Below are 13,385 nucleotides of genomic sequence, written 5' to 3'. Positions count from 1 at the left end.
CTTGTCTTTTACTTCTCTTCTTCCACCTAGTTTTCTTTCCTTTGTTTATTTTTTTTTTTTAAATAGAGACATGGCCTGGCTATGTTGCCCAGGCTGGTCTCAAACTCCTGGCCTCAAGTGATCCTCCCATCTCAGCCTCTCAAAGTGCTGGGATTACAGTCATACCTCTTTTCTTCACTCGGTGTGTCATCTGATTGATGACAGGAAAATGAGAAAGGAGAGTGGGAGTTCTACCATTCTCTGTGCATAAGATATGAAAACCTTTATAAAGGGGGCAAGTACTTCCTGAATAAACTATTCAAATAATTTTTTTTTTCAAGTACCACCATCTCTTCAAAAATATGAACAGGCCTGGTGCGGTGGCTCACGCCTGTAATCCCAGCACTTTGGGAGGCCGAGGTGGGCAGATCACCTGAGGTCGGGAGTTGGAGACCGGCCTGACCAACATGGAGAAACCCCCTCTCTACTAAAAATACAAAATCAGCTGGGCGTGGTGGCGCATGCCTGTAATCCCAGCTACTCAGGAGGTTGAGGCTGAAGAATCGTTTGAACCTGGCAGGTGGAGGTTGCAGTGAGCTGAGATGGTGTCATTGCACTCTACTCTGGGCAACAAGAGCAAAACTCCGTCTCAAAAAAAAAAAAAAAGAAAAGAAAAAATATGAACAAAGATACCAACTAACTGGCTCCACTGAAAGTGTTACAGTAGGTAGTCAGGCAGACATGAGCAGAGCAGGAGACGCTGCCGCCCTCCCAGGAATGTCAGGTGGCGGCCAGGCAGTTGTTAAGCTGGCTCTAAAATAATAATTGGTTGCAGCTGGTGCCAGGGAACGGTCCTCTCCTGTTAGATAGAAACACCTGAAACTGGTGATCAGCAGCTTCCCGATAAGATCTCAGGAGCTGGACGAGTGGGCTTAAGCATGCACACTAAGAGGCAAAATGGCAGAGTTTAACGGGTAGATGACCTTCCTCTAGGAACACCAGCCTGGTAAGGGAAAAATGCCTCAAGTCACTAAGAGGCAAAATGGCAGAGTTTAAACACTCAACTGGTAAGGGAAAAACCTCAAGTGAGCATGCGTGCAACTCTAGTGAACACACTGCAAACGCAGCCCCTCCCAAGTGCTGGCAGGCCACTGTGCACGCAGACAGCCCGCTCCAAGGGAAGAATCAGGGGAGAAGGGACGCAACCCCCGAACCATGCCAAGTCAAAGGTCAAACCACACACTTGACTGTCTCAAGTCGCCCGTTTGGCCCTCTTCTAAGTGCACTTTACTTCCTTCTATTCCTGCTCAAAAAACTTTTTAATAAACTTAACACTCCTGCTCTAAAACTTGCCTTGGTCTCTCACTCTGCCCTATGCCCCACGGTCAAACTTCTTCTGAGGAGGAGGATGCAATAACTCAGATTCCCGCAGACCTGTACAGATTCGCTGCTGTTAACAAAACAAATAGATGCAAGACATTTGCGACAATTCTGCTTCTGCACATAGTCTCTGGTAAAACACCCTTTAGTGGTGTGCACTCCACCCTGTAGGGCTGTGCCGTCAAACGTTGGGAATTAGCTTTTATTGATGTCTGTTCTGATGAAATGTTGACTTGGATAGTTGCTCTTTCATCCAATTTGCTATCTGTGATAAGTAAAAAAACGTCGAAGCAGTAATAAAAGGTGCATGTGGTTACTAAATCTTTGTTTCCTGGATACGCATGTATGAGTATGCATTCTGTAAGTGTATTTACATATATATTCTATATGAATTACATATATGTTCCTACAAATATAGTTAACCTATGAGTGTTATTAGAATATAAACATTTTACTCTAACACTGACTTATTGCTCAGTGGGAACCATGTGACTAGCTTATCTTGGATACTCTAGGTACTTTATAAACACACAAAGACCTTATTATGCCTGAAGTTATTACTTACTTGTTTAGTGTGCTTCAAATTTTTAAATCCATTCCAATGTACCACTGCATATTCCAGTATTTGAATGTGAGTCTTAAATTCCAAAAGTTCGAAAAGCACTACTCCAGCAATGACTATCTTGATTGAATGCCAAGGTATTTTTTTGAATACTTGGCACATCATCAGCAAGACTCTGGGCCTTATGGAGATGATATTAAAAGTATATGCCATAAAATCAGTTTCAAGATATTCGTAATTTTGTAGTGGATGGAATACCTGCAAAGATCACACACATATTCATGAATTGTTTCATAATTTTAAATTGATCACTCTCTTCTGTGACCCCCACCTTATCTTGCATCTACTCTAACAGAGCATCTATAAACCTTATTTCATGTGAAATTCATGTCTTCTTCATCTGAGTCAGAGATTGTCTCATTTATCTGTTTCTTTAGTGACAACCACAGTGCTAGACACATGATAGGTGCTTAATAAATGCTAACTGATCTAAGAAATAAAAAATAGATGAGCCACTGGAGGACAAAATGAAACAGATGATTATGTGTTGAATTTTTTTTCAGTGTCCAAAAAAGACAAAAATTAATATCTAGAATTTTTTCAAAGTGAAAATAGCTATTTTCTGACTAATAAATAATACATGCTTGCTGCAAAATATTCAAATATCTCACAATAATTTCTCTGTTAGAGAAAACCAGTTTTAATGATTTGGTGTAGGTGTATGCTCTTAGTAGTTTGCCCATGATTATACAGGGTTGTCATTTTTTTTAACAAGGTTGGAGCCATGGTGTGTGTGTGTGTGTGTGTGTGTGTGTGTGTGTAGTTAATACTAACTAAAAATTAATCATAGATTGCTGATACCACTCTTTGGTACAAATGTTTCTCATTAACTGGTTATTGTAGCCTTTATTTTGTATAATTCATAATGTATTTAAATCTATTGACAGATATTTAGATTGCATAAATTTTTTATTCTTATAAACAGTGCTTTCATAAACATCTTTTAACATCTTTGCAAGTTCAGATTTATTTTCTTGGCATAAATTCCTAGACATGAAATGGACTTACAGTGTTGAAATAGTTTGTCAAATTGCTCTCCAAGACGGTTGTGCCAATTTACACTCCCACCAACTGTGCATGAGCCATTTTCCTTATAATCTAAACGGAGTATAATTCATTTTAAAAATATTTGTTAATCTAATAAAAAGGTATTTTTTTCATTATTGTTTTAAATCCTAGTGTATTTGGGAACTTTCAAATAAATCAGTTCTTGATAAATCACACCTGGCCCACCCAGGGACCATGTCCGGTACCAAACTGACTTCCTTCTGCCAGCCAGCTTCTGACTGAGTTGTCTCTACACCAGCAGGGGCTATGAATCAATGAAACAGTACATTCGTAATATTAGGTTAAAAACACTCAGCAGAGATTTAATACATGTATTAAATCTCAAAATAAAGTGTTTGATTATTGACTGTTGTAAATACTTTTCATCACTGGTGGCCTCTATAAATGTGGAAAATTGAGTAAATAATAAAATATTTCACAAATTATATAACCCTGTTGTAATACCTATTATTCAAATCATCACAGAAGACAATCTACCCCTCATTTTTTCAAGCTTCTAGTAGAATTGTCAAAAATTCTACCCCAAAGCCTAGAATTCAACAAGCTGCCAACATAACGTGAGGATGTGAGAAAGAATCTATAAAAGCAAGACAGGTGTGTCTCTGTAGCACTGGTGACATTAATATATACCATGTGATATTTCCACAGTCCCAGTATGTCAAAACTTGCATTGGAAAAAGAAAGGGCAGCTTTATGCTTCAACACTTTACAATCCTAATCCAATGTGTAAACACTGGTCAATATTCTTGCCCATGAATGATGGTAGGATCTTTACTGGAAGGTCATAGAGACTGCACACAGGTCTTTGTGGATGTGATCAGCATTTCCACAAAACCTGTCGGTAGTATGAAACCTTCTATATTTTGAAGGCTCAAGTGTGATGATGCCTACCCCCCTGCACTATTTTACTCGTCACTACAAAAGAAGCTGTGCAGTCGGCCGTCTACACCCGCGGGTTCCACATCTGTGAACTCAACCAGCCAAGGATAGAAAATACTCAGTAAATAAATAATAAAAATAATACAACAATAAAAAATACAAATTTTAAAAACCAACACAGTATAACAACTATATGCACAGCATTTACACTGTATTAGGTATTATCAGTAATCTAGAGACGTGCACAGGTTATATGCAAATACTACCCCATTTTATTATACAAAAGGACTCGACCGTCAGTGGATTTTGGTATCTGCATGGGTCCTGGAATCAATCCCCTTCATACCAAGGGACAACTGAAGGTGTGTTAGTTGTCTATTCCTGTGTAACAAATAAACCCAAAGTTTAGTGGCTTAAAACCACAAACATGTATTACTCCACGGACTCTGTGGATTTGGAATCCGGGCACAACTTAGCAGGGTCCTCTGCTTTAGAATCCGGGCATAGCTTAGCAGGGTCCTCTGCTTTAGGGTCTCTTACAAGGCTGCAATTGAAATATCAGCTGGTGGCACAGTCACATCAAAGTTCAACTGAGACAGGATCCCCTTCCAAGCTTACTCAGTGGTAGCTGAGCAGGATTCTGTTCCTCACAGGTGACTGGAAAGAGGGTCTCAGTTCCTCCCTGGCTGTTGGCCAGGGGCTTCCCTCAGATTCTTGCCATGTGGGGCTTTCTAACATGGAAATGCACTTTATCAAAGCCAGCAAGAGAGAAAGGGACTCTGCTAGCAAGACTGAAGGCAGAGTCTTTTAAAATCTAATTTTGGAAGTGGCTTCCAATAACTCTGGCCATATTCTATTCAGTAGAAAGAAGTCACTGGGATCAGTCCACATTCAAAGGGAGAGGATTCCAAAAGATCAGCAATAGCAGAAGACAGAAAACACTGGGGCCATTTTAGAAGTCTGACTATCACAGCAATAATTGCTCAGTTGATAAAGGAGTAAAGGACACTGGAAAAGTAGGAAGGATGCCAGGAGACATGATGAGTGAGGAACTCCTTGGGAAAAGGTTCATAATACTCTGGTGATATAGACAACCAACAAACATGGTTGAATCTGGTATTAGCCTCCTTGGGAAAGTGTGTGAAGTCTCAGGTCAAGGTCGTAAAATCATGTATTACTAGGTGATGACGGCAAAACCTAAGACAAAGACAATAACAAATAATAAATATCTTCAAACAAGAGGGAAATTATTTCATAGCCAACGTAAAAATAGATCACAATTCTTATTTCCTCAAAATGCTGTGTCCATGAACCTTGACAAGGTGAAATTAATGACATTCCAAAGACTCTGATTTCATATTCACCACATGTAAACACGTCCACACGCCATTATTTGTCATTCGTCAAGCTTAAATTTTGAGTTTTGTTGAGACCATGGACCCGGTGATAATCTAATGTCTGTCCTGACTTTCCACCTGTCTCTCACTATGATAAGATAGTTGGTTCATGGTATCATCAAACAAAACATGGAAAAGATAGCTTACTGATCCATACAGAGGGGGCCACACTTACAATGTTTTTATTAGCATGGCTGTTCTAACAAGTTCAGCTAATCAGCTGAGTATATGCATGTATGGGTTATATACATGTTTTTATGATAACAAAAATGAACAGAGATATAGAAGATACATTGTCTTGACAGGTTTTGCTTGGTTTTAGTGCAAAAACGTACTAATTAATGCAAGTGTTGCAATCATTTTTATGACATTCCCCAAAGATGGCACTTTAAGGGTTATGCCATATGCTGATTGACAGCAGCCATAATTCCATACAATGAGACTGTATCATATTGTTTGAAGTGAGGTGATATTCATCTCTTGAAACTGATCAAACATACGATTGCATCAAACAGTATTACAATATAATCACGCTGTATGTGGGGACTGCCAAGGTTGATCAGCGTGTTGTACTCTTTTCCCTTGGACTTCTCTAATTGCAGTTGTGACACACCATTGCATTCACATTTTCCTTTAAGAACTGCAGAATCTAAGACACAGAAAAAAATCTGCATAAAATTGTGGTTTGGTTATGTTATGTGAGTGTACATTTGTAGACTGCTTTAGAATTACACATTTGCTCCCACTAAGATCTCCGTAAGTATAGAAATAAAAACCAAGAAAGGCCAAGACAAAAAGATAAGATTCCAAACAGGGCAGAAAATAATTCCAATGCCCTTTATTTTTCTTCAATAAAAAGCAAACTTGGAAGACACGTCGTTTTTTAAACACTTGTCAGTTTCTGAAGCTCCCAATGATGTTTTTTTTTTTTTTCTAATGTGCCGTTTGGCAAAGCCACTTGCTTATTGACTGACCTTGGGACTATTTCAGCTGCAGAACGATAAAGGATATAAGAACCTATTCTTTTCCCACCCTTCATTGCTGCTATCTTGGAAAGCAGTGTGAAGATGGGCACGACAGAATGAGGGTAGTTTGGCTTTCTACTAGGTGGCTTTCCCAGGTGAAGTCCTGAAACACAGTTGCTTTTAAATTGATGTACTTTAGGGATTTCCCTTTTATTATTCGTTTGTCCATCCATCCGTCCATCCATCCATGTGTCTCATAACTTATAAAAGAGCCATTGGGGTATTTTTAGAACTCTGTTGAAGGTAGCTTACTGAGGAACAAGGGGACAAGTCATCATCTCTTCATGCTGACATCAACAGAGATATAGTGCCCATTCTGGTCCCACAGTGTCAATTCAAGCAAGTCTCTGAGATGTTACCTTTCTGTCTAAACCCACCCTAACCCTAACCTTACTATACCCACTATGAGGCCTCTTAGGCCAAGTCCCGCTCAGCATTTTTGGCCTACAGAAGCTATGTGACTTGTTCGGAGACCCATTTGGGATGTCGGGAATGCAGAAGCTTTCTCAGACTGGTTGCCTGAACACCCCACAAAATCACCTCTCTCCTACTGCTCCTTTGCTATGGCGAGCATGGAGAAATTGGAATTGGTGAGGCTGAAGGCCTCCTTGGCCTCCCAAGATATAAGACCATAGAGCTTTTTGCTGCCAGATTCTCCTGCCCTATGAGCATTTCTTTCAACTTAGGTGAGAGGGTCAGGGCACAAAGTCCCCTCACGGAGATGCCACCAACATCAAAGCTCTTTTCCTTCTTTTGTCCATGAAATTAATGTCATGTCTTGAGATCTTTAGGGCCTTCCTGTGTAATACACAAATGCCAAGGGGCTTGAAATTCAAAAAGCTGAGACTGACTCTTTTTTCCTCTGTCTCTCTGCTGTAGCATCCATTGCTTACACAAGTAAAGAAGAAAGCCTTAGCTACTGCCCAAAGGTGAATAAAGGTCATCGCTTATCCTCTCTCTTGTTTCTTTGTCTTCTAGTTCATTAATTTTGTTGTTTGGCATTTTAATTTCCTTTTCTTAGAGTTTATAACTTTTTCCCTAACCTATTGACTAGAAGAGTTAATTCACTACTTTGCTTCCTTCCTTTCTTTCTTTGAGACAGGGCCTCATTATTTTGTTTAGGCTGGAGTGCAGTGGCTATTCACAGGTGTGATCACAGCTCACTACTGCCTGGAACTCCTGCCCAGGCTCAAGCAATCCTCCTCAGCCTCTCTAGTGAGTGGGACATGCCACCTCATCTAGCTCTAATTTTCATCTTTCTTCTTTTTAATTATAAATTGTGAAGGCTGTCCATTTACCTCTTGGTACAACTTAAACCACATCATGCATTATAAAATGTTGCTATTGGATGTTTTCTTTACATTTTGAAACAATAAAAATTTACATAAAAGTTGTACATATAGTACGAATATTTTGTTTTTCCTTGTAAATTAAGCCCATGGTTCATTAGCCCCCAAACACTTTCATGTTTGTTTTCTACTAATAAGAATTTATTATCTGCAAAACAACCAATAAAATCAGAAAGGAACTTGGATACACTTCTCTTTAGTCTACAGACCACATTCCAGGTTCACCAATTAATGCAATGATATTTTTTGAAATAAAAAGATCCAGTTCAGAATCACACAATGCATTTAGCTAATATATCTTTTTAGTCTCTTTCAGCCTAGAATATTCTTCGGTCTGTGGTTGACTTTTATGACTTCAATGCTTTTGAGGATGAGTTCATTTACTTTATGGAATTTCCCACAGTTAAGTTTGTCTGATGTTTCCTTATGATAGATTCAGGTGATAATATCATAGCAGTGATGCTGTGTTCTTCTCAATGCATTTTACCAGGTCATGGGTGGTTTCAGTAACTGATACTTACTTTGACCATTTCATGAAAGAGATGTCTGCTAGGCTCCTCCACCATAAAGTTACCTTTATCCCCCTTTGGGAGCAGGTACTTTGAAACTATGTGTCTTAGTCTGTTCATGCTGCTAACACTGGAGACTGGGTAACTTATAAGCAACAGAAATTTATGTCTCCCAGTTCCAGAGGCTGGGAAGTCTAAGATTGAGGTGGTGGCAGATATGGTGTCTGATGACAGTGGCTCTCTGATTCCAAAATGGCACCTTGTTTCTAAGTCCTCAGTGGCACAAGGCAGAAGGGCAAAAAGAGGCAAAAACTCACTAGGCTTCCTTCAACCTCTTTTATAACTAATTATAACACTAATCCATTCTTGAGGGCAGAGCCCTCATGACATAATCACTTCTTAATACTTACAAACTGAGTATTAGTTTCTAACATGAATTTTGGAGGAACACACACATTTAAACCATAGTACTATGTAAATATGTCACTCCTCATCACATTTTAATTTGCTCATTTATGCTTGTAAGGCCTCATATTTTACTTAATATCATAAGTTACTATCACTGATATTATCCGTATCAATTTTGGCACTCAAATTACGGCCAATTTGGTCAGTAAGAACCCTTTTAAGTTGGCTTCTAAGTCCTTTTGACATATCTTTATCACTATAAAAATACTTCCTTGCTTCTGGCACAATAAGTTCCAGGCTTTCTTGAATTTTTTTTCTCCTCTAGGCCCAGAATCAGCCATTTCTCCAAGTCCTGTTTCCTTTTATGTAAAATGGTACCTCAAAACCAAGATGTGGGTGCTGTGCATGCTCCTGTTGGAGTGTTGCTACTTCCAGGTCCTATCCCAGATAGGTATATGTGTGTGTATACCACATATTTACATCTAAATTAATTTCTATGTCTATCTCTATATATTGAATACCATGAGTCCATGCTGACACCTGCAATTTCACATGTTCATTCTAGTTTTCTCTCTTGCCATATATGTAGATACCTTCTCTATTGGTGAGAAGGCTAGCTTCCATAATTTTTCTGATATTTACTTATGCAATCAACCCCACTTTATGCAATCTATCTCCATCCCCACTATGAACGCTTGCCCTACACAGATGTCCTCCTCTCCCTGTTTGGACTCTGACTCCCCCAACCACATCAACTGCCTGTGTGAATATTTCCTCACCCTGTTAAGGCTGATTCCCCATGCGAGGATGCCTGCCATCCCAGAGTGATGCTCTTATTGTGCATGGGCTCTGATACCACCTCTGGACACTGCAGCTCCTCCTATCTTGGTCTATCCCACCTAATGGCTTCAGGACTGAATTTTTCAGGAAGTAGAAGGAATATCACTCAAGTTTTGCCATGTAATATTTTCATCTCCTGAAATTCTTCAAGTCATAACTTACTTTATATATATTTTACATTTCAAATATATTGAGGATTTTTGATTTTTATTTCTAATTTAGTGACATTGTGTTGAAATCTACTGTCTAATTTCTAAATTAATAATATTCAGATCACCTCTTATATTTGTTGAGGTTTTATTTAAAGCCCAATTAGTGACTGTATTAGTCAGGGTTCTCCACAGAGACAGAATCAATGAATATACACATACACACACACACACACACACACACACAGAAAGAGATATAGATATATGTGAGGGAACATATTAGGGATAGTGGCTTATGTGCTTATGGAGGTTGAGAAATCCCACAATAGGCCATTGCAAGATGGAGAACCAGGAAAGCCAGTAGCATGGCTTGGTCCAAGTCCAAAAGCCTAAGAACTAGGGAAGCCAATGGTGTAACTCTCAGTCTGAGGCCAAAGACCGTAGAACCTGGTGGGTGCAGGGAGTAGCCACTGAGGCAAGTCTTGGAGTCCAAAGACTAGAGAATCTGGAGTTCTGGTGTCCAAGGGCAGAAGAAGGGTATCCTACCTCCAGAAGAGAGAGAAAGAAAAAGAGTTCACTTTTTGATATGGTTTGGCTGTGTCCCCACCCAATCTCATCTTGAATTGTAACTCCCACAATTCTCATGTTTTGCAGGAGAAACTCGGTGGGAGGTAATTGAACCATGGGGGTGGGTCTTTCCCATGCTGTTCTCATGATAGTGAATAAGTCTTATGAAATCTAATAGTTTTAAAAATAGGATTTTCCTGGCACAAGCTCACTCTCTCTTTGCCTGCTGCCATCCATGTAAGATGTGACTTGCTCCTCCACCATGATTATGAGCCCTCCCCAGTGAAATGGAACTGTAAGTCCATTAAACCTCTTTCTTTTGTAAATTGCTCAGTCTCAGGTATGTCTTTATCAGCAGTAAGAGAACAAACTTATACAATAAGTTGGTACCAGGAGTAGGGTTCTACTGAAAAGATACCCGAAAATGTTGAAGTGACTTTGAAACTGGGTAACAGGCAGCGGTTGGAAGTTTGGAGGACTCAGAAACTAAGACAGGAAAATTTGGGAAAGTTTAGAACTTCCTAAAGACTTATTAAATGGCTTTGCCCAAAACGCTAATAGCAATAAGGACAATAAAGTCTGGGCTGAGGTGGTGTCAGATGGAAATGAGAAACTTGTTGAGAACTGGAGCAAAGGTGACTCTTGTTATATTTTAGCAAAGAGACTGGTGGTATTTTGCCCCTGCCCTAGAGATCTGTAGAACTTTGAACTTGAGTGAGATGATTTAGGGTATCTGGTGGAGGAAATTTCTAAGCAGCAAAGCATTCGAGAGGTGACTTGGGTGCTGTGAAAGGCATTCACTTTTAGAAGGGAAGCAGAGCACAAAAGTTCAGAAAATTTGCAGCCTATGTGATAGAAAAGAAAATCTCATTTTCTGAGGAGAAATTCAAGCCAGCTGCAGAAGTTTGCATAAGTAATAAGGAGCTGAATATTAATGACCAAGACAATGGGGAAAATGTCTCTAGAGCATTTCAGAGGTCTTTACAGTAGCCCCTCCCATCACAGGCCTGGAGGCTTAGAAGGAAAAAGTGGTTTTATGGGTGAGGCCCAGGGTCCCTGTGCTGTGTGCAGCCTGGGGACTTGGTGCCCTGTGTCCCAGCTGCTCCAGCTGTGGCTGAAAGGGGCCAACATAGAACTCAGGCTGCAGCTTCAGAGGGTGTAAGCCACAAGCCTTGGCAGCTTCCATGTGGTGTTGAGCCTGATAGTGCTCAAGAAGTCAAGAATTGGGTATTGGGAACCTCCACCTAGATTTCAGAGGATGTATGGAAATGCCTGGATGTCCAGAGAGAAGTTGGCTGCAGAGGTGTGGCCTTCATGGAGAACCTCTGCTAGGGCAGTACAGAGGGAAATGTGGGGTCAGAGCCCCCATGCAGACACCCTACTGGGGCACCACCTAGTGGAGCTGTGAGAAGAGGGCCACCATCCTTCAGACCCCAGAATGGTAGATCCACTGACAGCTTGCACTGTGCACCTGGAAAAGCCACAGACACTCAATGCCAGCCCGTGAAAGCAGTCAGGAGGGAGGCTGTACCCTGCAAAGGACCTGGCAGAGCTGTCCAATACCCTGGGAACCCACCTCCTGCATCAGTGTGACCTGCATGTGAGATGTGGAGTCAAAGGATATAATTTTGGAGCTTTAAGATTTGACTGTCCTGCTGGATTTCAGACTTGCATGGGGCCTGTAGCTCTTTTGTTTCAGCCAGTTTCTCCCATTTGGAACAGCTGTATTTACCCAATGCCTTTACCCTCATTGTATCTAGGGAGTAATTAACTTGCTTTTGATTCTACAAGCACATAGGCAGAAGGGACTTGTCTTGTCTCACATAAGTCTTTGGACTGAGAACTTTTGAGTTAATGCTGAAATGAGTTAAAACTTTGGGGGACTGTTGAGAAGGCATGATTGGTTTTGAAAAGTGAGGACATGAGATTTGAGAAGGGCCAGGGGTGGGGCGATATGGTTTGTCTCTGTCCCCACCCAAATTTCATCTTAATTGTAACTCCCACAATTCCCACATTCTGTGGGAGGAACATGGTGGGAGGTAATTGAATCACGGGGGCGGGTGTTTCCCGTGCTGTTCTCATGATAGTAAGTCTCACAAGACCTGATGGTTTGAAAAATGGGAGTTTCTCTGTACAAGCTCTCTCTCTTTTTGCCTGTTGCCATCCTTGTAAGATATGGCTTGCTCCTCCACCATGATTGTGAGGCCTCCCCAGCCACGTGGAACTGTAAGTCCGTTAAACCTCTTTCTTTAGTAAATTGCCCAGTCTTGGGTATAGTCTTTGTCAGCAGTGTAAAAACAAACTAATGCAGCTTTCCTCTGCCTTTTTGTTCTATTCGGGCCCTCAGCTGACTGGATGGTGTTCACCACACTGAGCAAGGGCAGACCTTTCTTACTCAATCCACTGATTCAAACACTAATCACTTCTGTAAATGCCCTCACAGACGTACTCAGAAATAATGCTTTACCAGCTGTCTGGGTGTCCCTTAATCTGGTCAAGTCGACACCTAAAATTAACCATCATAGTGGTCAATTTGGTAAACGCTTCAAGTGTACTTGAAAATTTTCATATTCTCAAACTGTTGGGTTCAAGATTCAATATATATCCATCATATTAAACTTAAAATTTGTATGTTCAAATCCTCTATATCCTAAGATTTTGTCTGCTTGATCTACCAATTAGTGAGAGAAGAGTGTTAAAAATTTTCCACTATGGTTGTAGATTTTTAAATTTTCCCTCACAATTTAATCAATTTCTGTGTCACATATTTTGAATATATGTTATTTGGTGCATACAAGTTTAGAATTGCTATGTCTTTCAGGTGACTTGTACTTTTCTAAATTATGCACTAGCCACTGTTATTCTTAACAATGCTTCAATAATGGTTTTTGCCTTAAAGTCTATTTTTCTAATATTAATATAACACTTTCCTTTTCCAGTTAGTACTTGCTGGTTTTTCTTTTCCTAGAATTTTGCTTCCAATCTTTCCATGCCTTTAAGGTTTGGATGTGTCTTTAGTAAACACCATTTACCTGAATTTTTAAAATTCAATCTTTCAATATCTGTTTTAGCTGGCAACATTAGAGTGTTTAATTTATTGTAATACTTTGTGTATTTGGACTTATCTCTACCATTATATTTTGTGTTTCTACTTGCTGCCCTTATGTTTTCCTGCTTTCTTGTTCATTTGGGGGCCAATTAAGTTTTTTTCTT

General features: G+C 40.0%; 1 protein-coding gene across 2 annotated transcripts in view; it reads right to left on the bottom strand.

The window, feature by feature from the left end:
- GTDC1 (glycosyltransferase like domain containing 1) overlaps positions 1–13,385 on the bottom strand; it is a 453,744-nt gene that overhangs the window by 27,125 nt on the left and 413,234 nt on the right. Inside the window, exon 14 of one of the 2 annotated variants that reach the window (XM_030801480.1) lies at positions 4,144–5,125. The exons of the other annotated variant lie outside the window; for it this stretch is intronic. The gene's annotated coding sequence lies outside the window, so the exon portion shown is untranslated. Of the gene's footprint in view, positions 1–4,143; positions 5,126–13,385 lie in introns of those variants that run through there. 2 annotated transcript variants of the gene reach the window in all.

Source organism: Nomascus leucogenys, chromosome 20, assembly GCF_006542625.1.
Source record: "Nomascus leucogenys isolate Asia chromosome 20, Asia_NLE_v1, whole genome shotgun sequence".
In the NCBI taxonomy this organism is placed as follows: Eukaryota; Metazoa; Chordata; class Mammalia; order Primates; family Hylobatidae; genus Nomascus; species Nomascus leucogenys.
The sequence above is the reverse complement of the archived record's forward strand: the minus strand, read 5'-3'. Positions and strand labels throughout refer to the sequence as shown.